This window comes from Monodelphis domestica, chromosome 5, assembly GCF_027887165.1.
Source record: "Monodelphis domestica isolate mMonDom1 chromosome 5, mMonDom1.pri, whole genome shotgun sequence".
In the NCBI taxonomy this organism is placed as follows: Eukaryota; Metazoa; Chordata; class Mammalia; order Didelphimorphia; family Didelphidae; genus Monodelphis; species Monodelphis domestica.
In genome coordinates this window covers 162,908,910-162,922,861 of record NC_077231.1, presented here as the reverse complement: position 1 = coordinate 162,922,861, position 13,952 = coordinate 162,908,910, and positions in this window count along the sequence as shown.

Here is a 13,952-nt window from a genome sequence, read left to right as displayed (position 1 = left end):
CTCTGCTGTTGGGATAGGCAGGGTTCCAGGATTCCAAAGTTGACTTGGAACCTGGTACAGTAAGTGGAGGGGGTAGGGGAGTGGAGTCAGCCAGCACTCCTCTGTGTATAATTTTGATTCTGGTTCTCTCTTATCCCATGAAACTTGACTCTATTTGCTTATCTTTCAAGTTGTATTCAACAGGAGAGACCCCTCACTCTGTCTTGCTATTTTTTTTTACATATGCTATTCTGAGGTGTTTTTTAAAGATTAGTTTGGAAGGCCTGCCAGAGCAGTATAAGCTTTTGCTGTTACTAAGCCACCATCTTGGCTCTGACCCACTTGGAACAATATTATATAGACCATAATACATACATAGACCTTCAACACATGAAAAACTCAGTTCCCATCACCTGAAAGCTGTTATAGAAATATCATCACTTCTGTACTACAATAGAGGAATGGAACTGATATAATCATTAAAGCACATGATAAGCAAGTCCAAAACCTATAGTAACACATTTGGTACAATTTGGAAACTCCATTTCCCATGCACCCTTCCAAGTAACAGGACTTTTTAGCATTACTGATGAAAAGACCAGCGATGAATTGAAAATTTGAAACTCAAGCACAAGAGAAGCATAAACAGAAAAATATGAAAGCTGATAACACTTCATTAAACAATAGTAAAAACCAATTTCAAACACACAATTCAATTTGGAGAATCTAACTGATTTTCCATATAAATCCAAAGTAGAGAGATCTATTGATATAACATCTCTAATGTTTAAATAAGGAAATACCACTTAATAACCTTCATTTAGAAAAAATTAGCATTCCCTGTTTCTCTATTTCCAATGATTACTACTATCTAACTCTTCTGACTTCTCTTTCATTTTCATTTTAGGTTCATTTCCTACTGAATTTTCAGATATTTTCTGTGGGAACGAAAACAATTGGCATACTAACCACTGTGTGTTTATTATTTTGGGATTAGAAGTTCAAAGTAAAGTTGATCTAAAATAAGGGCATATATGGCAAAGGGAGAGACAAGTTTGAGTAGAGAAAGTAATATAGTAGAGTTCTCTTGACATTACCCTCCAAATGACACCAATATAATTCTTAGAACTGAATTCTCAAGTGGCAATGCCAACAAAAGGTTGACATAAGAACATTTTACCAGTCAAAGAAAAGTTAGGAGTTCAGAAAGACAGATTTTATTGGAAAGGCCTCTATCTTCTCTGCATTACAAATAATACTTGTATTCCTGGTATGAATCCTCCAACAATGATTAATTTTGTGGCATATTGTTGTAGTAGATAATATTTTATTTAGAATTTTTGTCTCCATATTCAATAAGAAAATTATTCTTTACTTTTTCTTTGTTTTGCTTTTTGTGATTTAACTATTGGCACAATATTTGTTTTATAAAATGAGTTTTAATCTCCTTTTAGATATTATTTCAAATAATTTATTTAATATTTGAAGTAGTTGAACATTAAATGTTTGGTACACTTCACTTATAAATTGATCTAGTTCTGATATTTTTATTATAAAGTTCATTTATGGATTTTTCCATGTCTTTTTCCAAAATAAGTTTATTTAGATATTCTATGTCTTGCTCTGATTGTCTAGGCAATTAACTTTTTAAATTATTAAATTTGTTTTCATATAATAAAGCAATTTCATTGCCATTGGTGGTATTTTCACACTTTCCAACTTTAATACTAGTAATTTTTTTCATCATATTAAATAATAGATTATTTTGTTGATTTTTTTATAAAACCAACTCCTAGATTTATTTATTATTAAATTATTTTCTTATATTCAATTTTACTTATCTCACCTTTGCTTTTAAGGATTCCTAATTAGGTATTTGGCTATGAATTTTTAATTTGTTCTTTTTCTAGGATTATTAATTGCATTGCTAATTCATTTTTCTTTTCTTTCTCTCTTTTAATCATAGAAGCACTTAGACATAGACATTTTCCTCTAATTACTTCTTTTGATATATCCCATTGGTTTGGCACACTGTCTCATTATTATTATTCTTTTTAATGAAATTATTGCTTCTACAATTTGCTTTTTAAACCACACATTCTCTATTTTCTATTCATTCTCTTCAATTAGCTTAACTTGCTGTTTCTATGATACTTTATGATACACAATTTTATTGCATTGTTGTCTGAAAATGATGCATTTAATATATCTGCTTTGCTACATTTAATTATAATGATTTTGTGACATAAAATAAGGGAAATTTTTGTGAAGTTGTCATTTACCACTGAAAAGATGGTAGACACTTTTCTGTGTCAATTAAATTCTCTCTAGATATCTATTATATTTAATTAATCTAAGATTCTATTCATCTGCTTGACTTCCTTTTTTATTTATTTTTTGTCAATTCATCTAGTTCTGAAAGGGCAAAATAAACTCCTCCATTATTATTGTTTTGTTATGTATTTTCATCTGTAACACATTTAGTTTTTATTTTGTTTATATTTTTAAACCCTTACCTTCCATCTTGGAATCAATACTGTGTATTGGTTATAAGGAAGAAAAGTGGTAAGGGATAGGCAATGGGGGTTAAGTAACTTGCCCAGGGTCACAGCTAGGAAGTGTATTAGACCATATTTGGATCCAGGACTTCCTGTCTCTGGGTCTGGCTCTCAATCCACTGAGCCACCCAGCTGTCCCCTAGTTTTTCTTTTTAAAAATATTTATGTTATAACATTTGGTGCACATGGGTTTACTATTTACTATTTATAGGCCTTCTTTATCTATGGTACCTTTTAACATATTTTACTTCTTTATCTCTTTTGAGGATATATATTTTAGCTTTAACTTTTTCAGAGATCATGACTGCTACCCCTGATTTCTTTACATTAGCTGATTAGTATATTCCTCTGTAGGCCTTTATTTTTACTCTATGTATGCCTCATTTTTAAATGTGTTTCTTGTAAACAACATATTGTTGTTTTTTGTTTAATCCCTTTTTTCTGTTTTTCTTTCATGTGTGAATTCATTCCATTGGCATTTAATGTCATAATTACTAGTTTTATATTTTCCTCTATTCAGTTTTTCCTTACTGTTTGTGGTCTTCCTTCCTTCCTTTCTTTCTTTGTTTCTTTGTTTCTTTCTTTGTTTCTTTGTTTCTTTGTTTCTTTGTTTCTTTCTTTCTTTCTTTCTTTCTTTCTTTCTTTCTTTCTTTCTTTCTTTCTTTCTTTCTTTCTTTCTTTCTTTCTTTCTTTCTTTCTTTCTTTCTTTCTTTCTTTCTTTCTTTTTCTGTAACTCCTCAGAGGTCCAATTTCTTATGTTCACTACCTCTCCTTCTTAAAAACCTTCCCTTATCACCCTTTGCCCTCCTCATTCCAAATTGACTTGCCTTTCTAAAGATTCCTCTTTTACCCTCCTCTTATATTTTAGTTCTTATTCTATCTAAATTTTCAAAAGTACTTTCCTCATCCCCCAATTGTGAACTATCTCTTAATATAAGTTTGATTCTAAAAATTCCTCCCTTACCTTGTCCTAAGCATCCCACACTTATTCTTAACCTTACCCTTCCATTTCTTATTATGTCCTCCCTTATAGGTACCCCTTCCTTTTCTTATTCTCTTGTCCTTTCTCTTAATTTACTCTTCCTTCTCTTTATCCCTTAGTGTTTTAAAAGAACTCTTAGTCCTTCCCTTATCTTAACTTCTTTCCCTTCTGTTTCTCTGTAAATGAAGAACACTTTTACCTTTCTGGTGGTATATATAATTTTCTTTGAAACAGATTTGAAGAGAGTAGGGTTCTAGTATTACCAGACCTACTTCTTCTCCTCCTCTTCTCTTTGGCAGTTCTTCCACTCATTGCTCTTTTATAGAAGATAACAATTCCATTTTACCTCTTACTGGCCTATTTTGTTGTTATTGTAGTTCATTCCAATATATTCACAACTTGACCTCAAATCTTTTATCTATATATGTGCTTTTAAAGTACCTATAAAATAATATCTTTCTTAATGATTAGAGGACATTTTCCCATTAAAGAATTAAACAATTTGACTTGTTGGGTTGTTTATTAATTGTTTTTTCATAATGACAGTTGTATGCTTCTTATAAATCAAGTTTTCTACTGAGTACTAGATTTTACTCAAGAATAGTTTGAAACTCCCTTAGTTCATTAAAAATCCATTTTTTACCTCATATGCTTATGCTCAGCTTTGCTTGGTATGCTATTCTTGACTGTAAATACAATTCTTTTGCTCTTTGAAATATCATATACCATCACCTTCATTCTTTAATGTGGTGTAGTCTTGGGTTTTCTTTCTGAGGGGAGAAAACATATATTCCAAAACATCAAAAAATAAACACTAAAAATTATATCATCATGTAAAATAAATAAATGATTCTTTTAAATTAAATTCTACTTAAGCAGAATTTTAAATTTAAATGTAGGAAAAGTTATATGACAATGGATATATATTTTGACTCAAAATCTTGAAAACCTGAGTTCAAGTCTTTCTTCTGCTACATATGGGCTATATGATTCTGAGAAGGTTCCTTAACTTTACAGTGCTCCTATAGACTATCTAACATCATAAGTTGCAAAGAAAATAGCCACCTGCATTCAATGAGGAAGGTTCTCAGTGGTAGTTTCCTATTCCAGTGAAATAATAGGTCTAGAGTTTCAGTACAAAATTAAAATTAAAACTCAATAGCACAAAAAATAGACCCTAATATGACCTCTTCTTCTTCTTTTTTTAAAACACTCACCTTCCATCTTAGAATCAATACTATGCATTGGTTCTAAGTCAGAGAAGCCATAAGGGCTAGAAAATAGAGGTTAAATGACTTGCCCAGGGTACCAAATCTAGGAAGTGTCTGAGGTCAGATTTGAACCTAGGACCTCCCACCTCTAGGCCTGGTTCTCCATCCACTGAGCTACCTAGCTGACCCCATATCACTCTAATATTCTGAAGATACATGTTTAATTTATTCTATTTTGTGGGTTGTATTTTGTTTTACTGACCACTTTAATGAGCAATTTTAAAGCTTAAAATGCATCCTACAATACAAACATCTAAATTATCTTTAGTGAATTTTGTGCTAAAATATACATTTTTAAAGTAGTTAACTTTTCAGTGTGCCAATCTAATCCATGTTTATAGCAGAGTCAAAAACTAGTCAAACATTTTTGCTATTTAAAAAAATATAGAAACAGTATTTCTCCAATTTTTATTAATTGTGAAAATATATAATGAAAATGGGCTTTTGAGCTATATATAAAGGGTTGTTTCAGTAATTTTATATGGCACTATGATTCATAACATTTGGAACTTCAACTGACCCCTCTCTTTCTTTATAAATGAAAAAAAGTCTGTCCCCTAAAAAATGATGGTACTTGTGTAAGGCCTAATTTCCCCACTATTATTATTTACATCTATACTAGTGAAATTTGTAAAATTGAGACATGATAATGAAGATATTAAGGTACTCAAGACACCAGAAATAATGAGAGGGATACTTCTAGTAAAATTTCATTGAGCTTTAATTATTATGAACTTATTCTTGAAGTTCTGAAAAAAAAAAACACCTTGGAATAATTACTATCTACCAACTACCTACTTTATCTATCTATGCACACAATTACATACATTCTAATGATTTAGAAAACAAGAATAACAATATTTAAGAAATCCTCCTTCCCCTGACTCCATTGTCATAGACACTTCCACATCACTACAGTAACAGATGACAGAAAAGAAGTTTCTATCAAAAAAGCTTTGATGTTATTACATTTCTTTTATAAAACTATAGATTTGGTTTTAAAATAAAGATGTCTGAAAAAGGTCTATGTTAGTTTTGGCTTCTCTTTGAAGATAAATGGTGATACTAAAAACAAGTTGAGAAATGGGACACTCTAGGTTCTATCATTGGAGGGGCTACCACTGCAACATAGGTTGGCTAGCATATCAAATAAGAGCTTGCAATAATGAGATAAAGGAATTTTGAACATAATCAGATATATAACCTTTATGTCAGGAAAGGAGAATTTATTTTTCAAAGATAGATAGATGATAGATAGATAGATAGATAGATAGATAGATAGATAGATAGATAGATAGATAGATATACAGATAGGTAGTATAATGATTAGAATTGTGGTTGCCAAAATTATAATTAACCTTAAGTCTTAAGACTGTTAATAGCTAGATTTGTTAATAAGAAAAAGAAAATAAGAGAGAAATATAGAAAGGAGGTGAAGAATTTCCTAGCCTAATAATAATCCATAGCCTGACAACACAGTGTCTGTCTCTGAATCTCAGCCTCAGAAAACAATAAACCCCCCAGCTTCCTGCTGGGTCTCATCTTATAAATCCTTACTACACCCACTAGCTCTCTTACATCACATCCCAGGAACAAATCCTAATTCTACAATTAGCCTGGCTATGGGATCAATTTTGTGGTTTCTGATTGACCCAAATTCAAATCAAATGGAAGGGAAATTAAAAATCTTTTATTGATCAAATCAACATACAAATTTACTTCTCACAATTCTCCCCTGTGATTCTATTGGGAGACAAGCATGTTAAAATCTCCTCAATTGAGGGTCTTGGAAGATTAACATGCCTAGTCTCCCCAATGAATCATTTAAAAAAGCCAACATTTATCTCTAAATATCCACCCACAAAGATATATAAAACATTGCCCTTTCTAAGGGGAAATTACAGCAACCTGGGAACAAGAGGGAAATAAAAAAGAAAGAAAACAAAAATCATAATTAATAGACACAGTGACAAAAAGCCAATTCAGGCATTCCCCTTTGGAATAATAATTTACATTTAAAATAAATGTGTTCACCCCCCTTCAGTTCAGTTTGTTCTGAATCTCTGTATGGAGATAACATACTCTTAAAAAATTTCCTTCCTGATTCAAGGTGCTGGTGAGTCTTTTCTCCTAAAATTCCTCCAAAATATTTTCAAACTCTAGATTTTAGGACAACCATACAATTAAAATCATACAGTAGTTAGGTGAGTAAACATGAGTCCCTTTTGATTTGTATAATTATAAATGAGTTGATAATAAAAAATGCAGCAATTCAATAGACCAATAATACTCTCAAAGTTAGGATTTAAAATAAACATACAAGCAATGAAAAGAGAATTAAAAAACAGTTTTATAGCAGAGAAAGGTGGGGATTTTTTTCAAAATAGTTTGAGGACTTTACTAATAAGAGTACTATGATGTTCATATTTCAAGAAACATTATCTCCATTTTAAAGAAGAAACTGGAGTGTGGAAATAGTACATGTATTGCTTGGGTCATACAAATATCCATCAAAGCCATGGTTTACATCTATGTTTCTCTTGATATGCTGCTTTAATACATAGTCTCTCAATGTAGAGAGTTCTCTAATTTGACAAACATTTCTTTAATTATATCTAACATTAAATTATTATTAAAAATCTAAGTTTATATTTCTACCAATTCATTTTCTTAAATTTCATCACACTCAAATAGTTATTTATTAACCTAATTATTGCATTATATTAAACATAAAATACAAACCTTAGTTATTTCTCAAATTGTAATTAGTTTGATGGTAGAGTAATTTAACTTGGAAAAAAAGTTGATTCTTCTAATTTTATTACATATATACCTATATCTACATATCTAAACATACATATATACATATATATTTGTTATAGTGTGACAGTAGTGAAAAATGTCTTTTTTCATGAACACATACACACAAATAATTATATATATATATATATATATATATATATTTGTATACAAAGGGTACATGCTCTTTGAGTTTCAAATACTTCTTAAACTCTCTGAAATTAATAACTAGATTTCCATGTAAAAAAATCTATATTTTGATTGTTGAAAGTTGACATTTCATAAACACATTCAAGAAGAAAATCCTTTAAAATACTATTTTAAATCAAATACAATATCTAAAATACATCTTATGTCTTTCTTAACTTACTCATAACTTTCAAAATGCATATTCTTTTATATTCTTAGTCCTCAATTAAGAATCAAATCTTCCTTTAAAATTTCTATATTTAGTTTTAAGTTTCAAAGTTCTAGCTAACTAATCTCTCCTCTTTCTATTCATTCAGTTCTCTTAGAGACCTTCTATCTGCATTAGTGAAAAGTACACCCTTTTCCCCTAGCTACTTTTCATTCAAAGTATGCAGCCTTAGCTTCCTAGTTAAATAACTCTCTCAGGAAGGAAAAGAAAAGGAATGTACAGATTGACATGAAATTCCCAATTTATGAGAAACAGTCTCTGACCATTTTTTTAAGTTAGATAATATGCTATCAAGACTATCTCCTCAGTTTGCTAAGTAAAACTTGCAGTTCATCAATTCCTTCTGTCTCATTTTACAAATAAGGAAACTAAAACATAAAAAGATGAGAAAAAGTTATCAAAGACACTCTAGCACTAAATCGAAGAGTCAACTTTGAATCTAGGTCTTCTGGTGAAAACAATGATTTTACCAAATTTAGATGTAGCATTATAGTAATACGCTGGCTCTCATAAATCACATGATATTTGATGAACCTAAATATGTGGCTATAAGTTTGCTACTAAAAATGTTAGCATATGAATTTTTTAAACTGCCTTAAGGAAAACATACTACAAATTTGTAATACAGAAATAAGTGCAAATTGAAATCACTATCAATTTTCACTATTATCATATAAATTGATTAAGATGATAAATTTTTTTAAATAATTAGTGCCAGAGATGTTGAGGGAAGATAAAAAGCCATGAATTGTTTTTCATTCATTAATTTTTTCAATTACACGTAGAAACAATTTTTGATCATTGTTCCAGGAATTGTGGGAAACCTTGTAATTTGTAAAGGATAATTTTAGTGTTTTGACTCAAATCTAAATGATTGGTTGCCAAGGAAAATTCCCAAATAATAAAATATCCAAGTCAGCTGGGAATTATGGAGATTTTAATTAATCTAGAGAGAAGGAATTAAGTGAGAGAGAGAGAGAGAGAGAGAGAGAGAGAGAGAGAGAGAGAGAGAGAGAGAGAGAGAGAGATTTAATTTAAACTGCTCTGGGCTCAGGCTGGGAATTCTACATTTGCTGTTTTATGATTAAATCTAACCCTTTCATATTTAGTTATGATTACTAATTGTGTATTTTCCTTCATCTTATTTTCTCCCTGTTTTACCCTTCTCCCTTTCTCCTTTCTACCTTTCACTGGTGTCAGATGTTTTGTTTTTGACCATTGCCTTATCCATTTTGTCAATCCTTCCTTTCTCCTATTTCCTCTTTTCTTTATAGCTTCAGTTAGGTTTCTATGACAGATTGAGCAAGGTTCAAGCATAACCTGCCAGTCCCTCCCATTAATTTCTCTACTGTATTCACTATTATGTATCTTTTCATTAGAAATAGTTTACTTTCTTCTACCTCTCCATTTCTCTTCTCTCAATATGTTCCTATTTCCTGTCCCTTGATTTTTTATATTATCCTACTATTATTAAGTTTCCTTCCTACCTTCTTTCTGGGTATTCTCCTCTTTTTTGGTCTAATAGTGACAAAGTTCTATAATTTTGAGGGGACTCACACTCCTTAGATGGAGAAATGAGGGTTAAAGGCAGTGAGGAAAGGTTTGATGAAAATGGCTTTCCTCACTACTCCCTCCCAGAGTACCTGAATTGTTTGAGAGAGATAAAATGGAGATCTCTCTTCAGTGAAGGCTTGCCCCTTGGTGGCTGTGCCAGCCTTCAAGGCTGGCGGGGAAGTCTTCTCTACAAGGAAAGGTATGAGGTACCTTAATCTGGATATGCACTGGTTTGGGGAGGTCACAAGCCTCCCCTTCTTATCTTCTTGAAAACTGGCAACAAGATGGAGTCTGCCAAAGGGCTTACTCTGTAGATGTAAATACACGAGATTGAATTCGCCGATTGCTTATTTAATTTAATTGTTGATTGGGGCAAAGGGTTTGGGTTAGAGGGGTTCTGGGTCACCCTAAATCTCTTTCTAAATAAATATAATTACTGAACTTGTGAATTTTAAAATTTCTCCACCATAATTAGACTTACTTTAGAGGAAGATAAAGTTGTAAACTCCTGATTAAACAATGAAGGTACTTAACTCATACCTTACAGTGAAGCTAGAACCTTAAGCTAGGTCTATTTTTAGATCTAATACAAAAAGGTGTTAAGTACCTGTAAAGGTTGAATTAATCACAAAAAGGTCAAGTAACTCACAAAAGGCAAGCTTAACAAAGAAGTGTGAAGTACCTCAGAAGATATAATCTAACCAGAGAAGGTGAGAACTAAAGAGTGGTGAGAACTAAGAATGGTCAGTCCTGGAAAAAAGTGTCTACTGTGATTGGTAGACATAAAAATTTATGGGAGGTGACATAAGAGAAAATTCTCTTTAAAAGAAGGCTAAAATTCAGTTTAAGAGATTCTTCTGAACTCAGTTCAGGAGATTGAGTTCAGTGGAGGACTGGAATCCAGCTTGGAGAGTTGTGAGTGATAAGACTGACTCCCTTACCCTTAGTCTCAGAAAGGACACTTTGGCCAAGGCCTTTAACTACTGCCTGGCTCAGCCTGAGCCAGAGCAGTTTAAATTAATTCTCTCTCTCTCTCTCTCTGTCTCTCTCTGTCTCTGTCTCTCTGTCTGTCTCTCTCTCTCTGTCTCTCTCTGTCTCTGTCTCTCTCTGTCTGTCTCTCTCTCTCTGTCTCTGTCTGTCTGTCTGTCTCTTTCTCTCTTTTTCTCTCTCTCTCGTCAGGCTGGAGTTTGAAACCTGAAGGAGCCCTTGGTGGTGAACTTCAATCCATCAAACACTATATAGGGTAGTAAACTAATCAACTCTTTACCTCTTTCCTACATTTCCCTTTCTTTACTACCACTACTTTGATGTAATAAAACTACCAAAGCTACTAGCAGCCTCATAATTTAATTTTAATTATTATAATTATAAGGTCAATTTTGCATTTAAATGTAGCATTACATGTGTAGAGAGTAAGTTTTATTAAGTGATTGCACATGAAATGAAAACCTTCTCCACCAACATCTTCACCTGACCTTGAAGGTAAATAATATTTCATAAACAAGTTTATTTCTTTAATTTCTTTATTATCTATTAATATATTTGTTTTTTTATTTACAAAGTACATTTTCATATTTAAAAACAGATAAAACAAAAAAATCTGTGTGTTTATTGGGGGGTCAGAATGGATTAATTGCAATTCCATTAATTTAAATGAGGAAATTGACACATGAGCAAATTGTCTTATGAGTTTGGCCATGGAATAAATTAAACTTGTTTGTCAAGATACCACTGTAGTTTTTCTTGTTCTGAGACATCTGGAATCTGGCTATAGTAGTCCTGAAGTATTTTAATTTGTTGTCTTTCTAAATTTCTACTGTTCCCTTTTGTTGGAGAATATCAGGACAATTTTTCCTGATTGTTTTTTGTAATATTGTGTCCAAGCTCTTTTTCTAATTGTGACTTTCAGGTAGTCCAATGATACTTAAATGAGCTCTTCTAGATGCATTTTTCATAGTCATTTGTTTTTCCAGGGAGGTATTATAGATTTCTTCTATTTTTTTCATTCTTTTGATTTTGTCTTATTGTTTCCTGATATCTTAGAGGGTAATTAGCTTCTGTTTTCCCATTACTAATTTTAAGAGGTTATTTTCTTCCTTGAATTTTTGTGTTTCCTTTTCCATTTAGTCACTCTTATACTTAAAAGAGTTGTTTTCATCAGTGCTGTGTTTTGTTTCAATTTTCATTTCATCCATTCTACTCCTTAGGAAGTTGTTTTCTTCAGTGTATTTTTGTGTTTCCATTTCCTTTTGACCAATTCTAATTTGGGGGAAGTTATTTTTTTCAGTGTTGATCCCCCCCCCCCATATTGAGGTTTTCTATCAATTCTCTTATTATTTGAATTTTTAACTTCTTTATATCTCCACCAGCAATGTTTTAGTGTCACAATTTTGCCACATTCCTCCAACATTTATTATTTTTCTTTAATGCTACATTTGCCTTCTGATTCATGTATGGTGGTACCTCAGAGGGGTTTTACTTTGCATTTCTCTAATCAAGAGGGATTTAGAACATTTTTTCACATGAATCTTGATAGTTATAATTTCTTCATCTGAAAACTGCCTGTTTATATCTTTTGGTCATTTATCAATTGGGGAATGACATAGACTCTTTAAAATTTGACTTAGTTCTTTATATATTTGAAAAATTAGACCTTTATCAGAAAAATTTGTTATAAATTTTTCCCTAGTTTGTTATTTCCCTTCCTTCTAATCTTGGTTCCATGGTTTTGTTTCTTCAAAAGCTTTTTTCTTTTAACATAATAAAAAATATTCATTTTACATCTTGTGATATTCTCTATCTCTTGTTTGAATTCTAAGACTTTGTTCCTTCTCCATAGGCCTATCAAGCAAACTATTCTATAATCCCCTAATTTACTTATAATACCACTGTGTAATTGAAAATCTGTTACCCTAAAAAAGAACTACATTTCCCGGGAGTCCACTGACTTCCTGTTGTTACATATTTTCTATAGACAAAGGATATTAGCAAGTACACAGTCCTCTTGGGGCTATTCGGCCCTGTTGATGAGCTTAATGGTGGTAAACAAGGGTTTAAACTGGCTGATCAGCCATGGGCACTTGGTCTTTTTTATTTTATTACTTTTTAAAATTCCTTTATTTCTAATGATCATTAATAAATCTCCAAAAATATATAATTTTTATTATTGAGGTTTAAATTTAATTTTTACACCACTCTTTATGTTTAAATCATATGCCCATTTTGACTTTATCTATGTTGTAAGATTTTGATCTAAACCTAATTTTTGCCTTTATATTTTCCAATTTTTTTCAATAGTTTTTGTAAGAAGAACATTCTTATCCTCAAAACCAGGATCTTTGGGTTTATCCAATACTAGATTGCTGAGGTCATTTACTCCAGTCTATTCTTTTGATCCCACCTTCTATTTCTTAACCAGTACCATATGGTTTGATTATTATTGCTTTATAGTACAGTTTAAGATCTGGGACTACTAGGCATTACTTCCATTAATACTCTTGACCTTTTGTTCTTTCAGATGCATTTTGTTGTTTTTTCTAGTTCTATAAAATGGTTTTTTGGTAGTTAGATAGATATGACACAAATAAGTAAATTAATTTAGTTAAGATTATTATTTGTTATATTAGCTTGACCAACTCATGAACAATTAATATCTTTCCAGTCAAATGGATCTAATTTTATTTGGTGTGAAAAAAAGTATTTTGTATTTATTTTCATATAATTCCCTTGTTTATCTTGGCAAAGAGATTGCAAGTATTATATATTGTCTAGAAAGATTTTAAATGGATTTTCTCTTTCTAACTCTTGCTGCTGAGTTTTCCAGGAAATATATAGAAATGCTAGTGATTTATGTGATTTTATTTTGTATCCTGCAACTTTGATGAAGTTATTAATTATTTCAACTAATTTTTGTTGATTTTCTTGGATTCTCTAAATATACCATGATATCATAAGCAAAAAATGATTGTTTAGTTTCTCATTGCCTACTTAATTCTTTCAATTTATTTTTCTTCTCTAATTGTTAACTACCATTTCTAGTATAATATTAAAGAATATTGGTGATAATCAACATTTTTAGTTCACTCCTGATCATATTAGGACAGCTTCTAATTTATCCTATTGCAGATGGTGTTTGTTGATTTTAAATAAGCATTACTTATTTTGTTAAGAGAAGATCCTTTTATTCCTATGCTTTATTGTGTTTTCATTACGAATGGGTATTGTATTTTCTAAAAGGCATCTATTTCTGCATCTATTTAGCTACTCATGTGACTTCTGTTAGTTTGATTTTTGATATGGTCAATTATGCTGATGGCTTTCCTAATATTAAAACCGCCTTGTATTCTTGGTATAAATACTACCTGGACATAGTGAATAATCCTTGTGATATA